Genomic DNA, 7679 nt, shown 5'->3' with positions numbered 1-7679 from the left:
GGCTTAACAGACCATTGTATGAATTTACAAGCCATAAAAATGGCATTGGCACATAGAACTATGAAGATGTGCCTAAACCCACCTACCACCCTATCAATCCATGGCTTGTGCATCCCGTCTCTCTAGCCGACGTAGTGCCCGCCCGTCCGCCTGCCCGCCCGTTCGTTTCGTCGATTGGCTTAGGCATACGGAGTTCATTCCCAGTCTAAGATCAGATCGGACCGAGGGTTACGGCAACAGGATCAGTAGCATGCAGATGGGGACCCGACCGATCCTCGGCTTGCGCATCCCGCCCCTCTGAACGCTCGTTTTGTGGGTTGACTTAGGCATACGGAGTTCATTCCTAGTCTAAGCATACGGAGTTCATTCCCAGTTTAAGATCGGATCGGACCGAGGCTTACGGCAACACATGCTGGGCTCGAGCATGTGCTGGTGCAGCAATTTTCTTCACCGGGGCACCATCGCTGGAGAACCAGACCGCCGACATTGGGGTTTCGACGATCGGGGTGGCCGGGGGGTGTGCGCACATGATGTGCGATGGGTGCTGGTACTTGGCCCTTATATTGGCCCCCTATCCCTCATCAAACCTCGAGAAGTCACACCCCTTAAAGAGCATTTGAGATTTTACTGGTTTGCTGCCAGTAGCCATTAAAGTGTCTGAAATGGGGACATTTTTTTCAAATGGTCAAAAAATCTTGTACACTTTGAGTTTTTAGCTGAATATTTTTATCCATGCCAACAAAAATACAAGGATCACGTCTACCAAGTTTGGGACCAAAATTCCTTCCGAAAAAATTATAAAAAATCCCAAACCGCAAAAAGTTTTAAAAATCGTGAGAAATAGAAAACGAGTCGTCTTGCGATGAAACTTCACGTGAAGGCTTAACAAACCATTGTATGAATTTACAAGCCATAAAAATGGCATTGGCACGCAGAAATATAAAGATGTTCCTAAACCCACCTACCACCCTATCGATCCACGGCATGCGCATCCCGTCTCTCTAGCCGACGTAGTGCCCGCCCGCCCGTTCATTTCGTCGGTTGGGTTAGGCATACGGAGTTTATTCCCAGTCTAAGATCGGACTGGACTGAGGGTTGCAGCAGCAGGATCGGCAGCATGCAGAGGGGAACCCGATCGATCCCCTCTTGCGCATCCTGCCCCTCTGGCCGGCTGAGCACCCGTACGCGCATTCCGTGGGTTGACTTAGGCATACGGACTTCATTCCCTGTCTAAGCATACAGCGTTCATTCTCAATCCAAGATTGGACCAAACCGAGGGTTGCGATAGCACATGCTGGGCTCAAGCATGTGCTGGTGCCGCATTTTTCTTTTTCGTGGCACCATCGTCGGAGCATCGCCAGAGAACCTGACCGATGGCATTGGGGTTCCGACGATCGGGGGGGCGGGGGTGGTGTGCGCACATGATGTGCAATGGGTGCTGGTACTAGGCCTTTATATTAGCCCCCTATCCCTTATCAAACCTCAAGAACTCACACCCCCTTAAAGAGCATTTGAGATTTTACAGGTTTGCTGCTTGTAGCCATTAAAGTGCCTAAAATGGGGACACTTTTTTCAAATGGTCACAAAATCTTGTACACTTCGAGTTTCTAGCTGAATTTTTTTGTGCATGCCAACAAAAATACAAGGATCACGTTTAGCACGTTTGGGGCCAAAACTCCTTCCGAAAAAATTTTAAAAAATCTTGAACCACAAAAAGTTTGGAAAATCAAAAAAAATAGAAAACGAGACGTCTTGCCATGAAACTTCATGCGAAGGCTTAAGGGACCATTGTATGAATTTAAAAGCCTAATCCCACCTACCACCCTATCAATCCACGACTTGCGAATCCTGCCTCTCTGGCCGACGTAGTGTCCGCCCGCCCACTCGTTTCGTCGGATGGCTTAGGCATACGGAGTTCATTCCCAGTCTAAGCATATGGAGTTCATTCCCAGTTTAAGATCGGACCGAACCGAGGGTTACGGTAACACATGCTGGGCTCGAGCATGTGCTGGTGCCACATTTTTCTACACCGAGGCACCATCACAGGAGAACCTGACCGCCGACATTGGGGTTCCGACGATCGGGGGGGCCGGGGGGCTGTGCGTACATGATGTGCAATGGGTGCTGGTACTTGGCCCTTATATTGGCCCCCTATCCCTCATCAAACCTTGAGAACTCACACCCCTTTAAAGAGCATTTGAGATTTTACAGGTTTGCTGCCAGTAGCCATTAAAGTGTCTGAAATGGGGACACTTTTTTCAAATGGTCACAAAATCTTGTACAATTCGAGTTTTTAGCTGAATTTTTTTGTTCATGGCAAAAAAAATACAAGGATCACGTCTACCAAGTTTGGGGCCAAAACTCCATCCGAAAAAATTTTAAAAAATCCTGAACCGCAAAAAGTTTTGAAAATCATGAAAAATAGAAAACGAGTCATCTTGCCATGAAACTTCACGTGAAGGCTTAAGGGACCATTGTATGAATTTACAAGTCACAAAAATGGCATTCCATGTAGAAATATGAAGATGTGCCTAAACGCACCTACCACCCTATTGATCCACGGCTTGCGCATCTCGTTTCTCTGGCCGGAGTAGCGCCCGCCTGCCCGCCCGCCCGCTCATTTCGTCAGTTGGCTTAGGCATACAGAGTTCATTCCCAGTCTAAGATCAGATCGGATCGAGAGTTATGGCAGCAGGATCGGCAGCATGTAGAGGGGGACCTAGTCGATCCCCGGCTTGCGCATCCCGCCCCTCTGGCTGGTTGAGCGCCCGCACTCTCATTTCATGGGTTGACTTAGGCATAGGAAGTTCATTCCTAGTCTAAGCAAACGGAGTTCATTCTCAGTCTAAGATCAAACTGGACCGATGGTTGCGGCAGCACATGCTGGGTTCGGGCATGTGTTGGTGCCGCATTTTTCTTCGTAGGGGCACCATCGTCGGAGCATCATCGGAGAACATGACCGGCGGAATTGGGGTTCCGACGATCGAGGGGGCCGGGGGGGTGTGCGCACAAGATGTGCGATGGGTGCTGGTACGTGGCCCTTATATTGGCCCCCTATCCCTCATCAAACCTTGAGAACTCACACCCCCTTAAAGAGCATTTGAGATTTTACAGGTTTGCCGCCAGTAGCCATTAAAGTGTCTGAAATGGGGATACTTTTTTCAAATGGTCACAAAATCTTGTACATTTCGAATAGAAAACCAGTCATCTTGCCATGAAACTTCACGTGAAGGCTTAAGGGACCATTGTATGAATTTACAAGCCATAAAAATGGCATTGGCATGTAGAAATATGAAGATGTGCCTAAACCCACCTGCTACCCTATCGATCCACAGCTTGCACATCCCATCTCTCTGGCCGGCATAGTGAGCGCCCGTCCGCCCTCCCACTCATTTCGTCGATTGGCTTAGGCATACGGAGTTCATTCCCAGTCTAAGATCGGACTGGATAAAGGGCTGCAGCAGCAGGATCGAAAGCATGCAGAGGGGGACCCGACTGATCCCCGGCTTGCGCATCCCATCCCTCTGGCCGGCTGAGCGCCCGCACGCTCGTTTCGTGGGTTGACTTAGGCATACGGAGTTCATTCCCAGTCTAAGCATACGGAGTTCAATCCCAGTCTAAGATCGGATCAAACCGAGGGTTGTGGCAGCACATGTTGTGCTCGGGCATGTGCTGGTGCCGTATTTTTCTTCGTCGGGGCACCATCCCCGAAGCATCGCCGAAGAACCTGACTGGCGGCATTGGGGTTCTGACAATCGGAGGGTCCAGTGGGTGTGCGCACATGATGTGAGATGGGTGCTGGTACTTCGCCCTTATATTGGCCCCCTATCCCTCTTCAAACCTCAAAAACTCACACCCCTTAAAGAGCATTTGAGATTTTACAAGTTTGCTGCCAGTAGCCATTAAAGTGTCTGAAATGGGGACACTTTTTTCAAATGGTCACAAAATCTTGTACACTTTGAGTTTTTAGTTGAATTTCTCTATGGAAGCCAACAAAAATACAAGGATCATGTCTACCAAGTTTGGGGCAAAAACTCCTTCCGAAAAAGTTTTAAAAAATCTCGAACCGTAAAAAGTTTTGAAAATCATGAAAAATCGAAAACGAGTCATCTTGCCATGAAACTTCACGTGAAGGCTTAAGGGACCATTGTATGAATTTACAAGTCATAAAAATGGCATTCCATGTAGAAATATGAAGATGTGCCTAAACGCACCTACCACCCTATTGATCCACGGCTTGCGCATCTCGTCTCTCTGGTCGGAGTAGCGCCCGCCTGCCCGCTCGCCCGCTCGTTTCATCGGTTGGCTTAGGCATACAGAGTTCATTCCCAGTCTAAGATCAGATTGGACCAAGGGTTATGGCAACAGGATCGACAGCATGTAGAGGGGGACCCGGTCGATCCCCGACTTGCGCATCCCGCCCCTCTGGCTGGTTGAGCGCCCGCACGCTCATTTCGTGGGTTGACTTAGGCATACGAAGTTCATTCCTAGTCTAAGCAAGTGGAGTTCATTCCCAGTCTAAGATCGGATCGGATCTGACCGAGGGTTACGACAGCACATGCTGGGCTCGGGCATGTACTGGTGTCACATTTTTCTTTGTCAGTTACCATCGCTGGAGCATCGCTGGAGCATCGCCGGAGAACTTGACCGACGGCATTAGGGTTCCGGCAATCGGGGGGGCCGGGGGGGTGTGCGCACATGATGCGTGATGGGTGCTGGTACTTGGCCTTTATATTGGCCCCCTATCAAACCTCGAGAACTCACACCCGTCCGATCCCCGGCTTGCGCATCCCGCCCCTCTAGCCGGTTGAGCACTTGCACACTCGTTTCTTGGGTTGACTTAGGCATACGGAGTTCATTCCCAGTTTAAGATCGGATCAGACCGAGGGTTGCGGCAGCACATGCTGGGCTCGAGCATGTGCTGGTGCCACATTTTTCTTCGTCGGGGCACCATCGCCGAAGCAACGTCGGAGAACCTGACCGGCGGCATTGGGGTTCCGACGATCAGGGGGGCCGGGGCCATGTGCGCACATGATGTACGATGGGTGCTGGTACTTGGCCCTTATATTCGCCCCCCATCCCTCATCAAACCTTGAGAACTCACACCCCTTTAAAGAGCATTTGAGATTTTACAGCTTTCCTGCCAGTAGCCATTAGAGTGTCTGGAATGGGGACACTTTTTTCAAATGGTCACAAAATCTTGTACACTTCGAGTTTTTAGCTGAATTTTTTTGTGCATGCCAACAATAATAAAAGGATCATGTCTACCAAGTTTGGGGCTAAAACTCCTTCTGAAAAAATTTTAAAAAATCCCAAACCGTAAAAAGTTTTGAAAATCATGAAAAATAGAAGCCATAAAAATCATGTGAAGGCTAAAGGGACCATTGTATGAATTTACAAGCCATAAAAATGGCATTGGCACACAGAAATATGAAGATGTGCCTAAATCCACCTACCACCCAATTAATCCACGGCTTGTGCATCTCGTCTCTCTGGCCGAAGTAGTGCCCGCTCGCCCGTCTGCCCGCTAGTTTCGTCGGTTGGCTTAGGCATACGGAGTTCATTCCCAGTCTAAGATCGGATCGGACTGAGGGTTATGGCAGCAGGATCGACAGCACGTAAAGGGGACCCGATCGATCCCCGGCTTATGCATCTCGCCCCTCTGGCCGGTTGAACGCCTGCACGCTCGTTTCATGGGTTGACTTAGGCATACGAAGTTCATTCCCAGTCTAAGCAAATGGAGTTCATGCCCAGTCTAAGATCGGACTGGACAGCACTTGCTGGGCTCGTGCATGTGCTGGGCTCGGGCATGTGCTGGTGTCACATTTTTCTTCACTGGGCACCATCGTTGGAGCATTGTCGGAGAACCTGACCGGTGATATTGGGGTTCCGACGATCGGGAGGGCCAGGGGGTATGCGCACATAATGTGTGATGGGTGCTGGTACTTGGCCCTTATATTGGCCCCCTATCAAACCGCGAGAACTCACACCCCCTTAAAGAGCATTTGAGATTTTACAGGATTGCTGCTAGTAGCCATTAAAGTGTTTGAAATGGGGACACTTTTTTCAAATGGTCACAAAATCTTGTACACTTGAAGTTTGCAGTTGAATTGTTTTGTGCATGCCAACAACAATACAAGGATCACGTCTACCAAGTTTGGGGCAAAACTCCTTTCGAAAAAATTTTAAAAAATCTCGAACCGCAAAAAGTTTCAAAAATTGTGAAAAATAGAAAACGAGTCATCTTGCCATGAAACTTCACGTCATTGGCACACAGAAATATGAAGATGTGCCTAAACCCACCTGCCACCCTATCGATCCACGGCTTGCGCATCCCGTCTCTCTGGTCGGCGTAGTGCCCATCCGCCCGCCCGCCTGCTCGTCTCGTCAGTTGGCTTAGGCATACAGAGTTCATTCCCAGTCTAAGATCGGATTGGACAGAGGGTTGCAGCAGCAGGATTGGCAGCATGCAGAGGGGGACCCTACCGATCCCTGGCTTGCGCATCCCACCCCTCTGGCCAGCTGAGCGCTTGAACGCTCGTTTCGTGGGTTGACTTAGGGATACGGAGTTCATTCCCAGTCTAAGCATACGGAGTTCATTCCCAGTATAAGATCGAACCAGACCGAGGGTTACGGCAGCACATGCTGGGCTCGAGCATGTGCTGGTGCCACATTTTTCTTCGTCGGAGCATCACCGGAGAACCTGACCGGCGGCATTTGGGGTTCCGACGATCAGGGGGGCCGAGGGGTGTGCGCACATGATGTACGATGGGTGCTGGTACTTGGCACTTATATTGGCCCCCTATCCCTTATCAAACCTCCACAACTCACACCCCCATAAAGAGCATTTGAGATTTTACAGGTTTGCTGCTAGTAGCCATTAAAGTGTCTAAAATGGGGACACTTTTTTCAAATGGTCACAAAATCCTGTACACTTCGAGTTTTTAGCTGAATTTTTTTGTGCATGCCAACAAAAATACAAGGATCACGTCTACCAAGTTTGGGGCCAAAACTTCTTCCGAAAAAATTTTAAAAAATCCCGAACCGCAAAAAGTTTCAAAAATCATGAAAAATGGAAAACGCATCGTCTTGCCATGAAACTTCACGTGAAGGCTTAAGGGACCATTGTATGAATTTACAAGCCATAAAAATGGCATTGGCATGCAGAAATATAAAGATGTGCCTAAACCCACCTACCACCCTATCGATCCACGGCTTGCGCATCCCGTCTCTCTAGCCGACGTAGTGCCCGCACGCCCAGCCGCCCGCTCGTTTTGTCGGTTGGCTTAGGCATACGGAGTTCATTCCCAGTCTAAGATCAGACGTAGAGGGGGACCCGACCAATCCCCGGCTTGTGCATCCCGCCCCTCTGGCCGGCTGAGCGCCCATACGCTCGTTTCGTGGGTTGACCTAGGCATACAGAGTTCATTCCCAGTCTAAGCATACGGAGTTCTTTCCCAATCTAAGATCGAACTGGACCAAGGATTGTGGCAGCACATGCTGGGCTCGGGCATGTGTTGGTGTCGCATTTTTCTTCGCCGAGGCACCATCGCCGGAGCATCACCGGAGAACGTGTCCGGCGGCATTGGGGTTCCGGCGATCGGGGGGGCCGGGGGGTGTGCGCACATGATGTGCGATGGGTGCTGGTAGTTGGCCCTTATATTGGCCCCCTATCCCTC

This window comes from Durio zibethinus, chromosome 5, assembly GCF_047325235.1.
Source record: "Durio zibethinus cultivar Kanyao isolate XHJ-2024 chromosome 5, ASM4732523v1, whole genome shotgun sequence".
Taxonomy (NCBI): domain Eukaryota; kingdom Viridiplantae; phylum Streptophyta; class Magnoliopsida; order Malvales; family Malvaceae; genus Durio; species Durio zibethinus.
The sequence above is the reverse complement of the archived record's forward strand: the minus strand, read 5'-3'. Positions refer to the sequence as shown.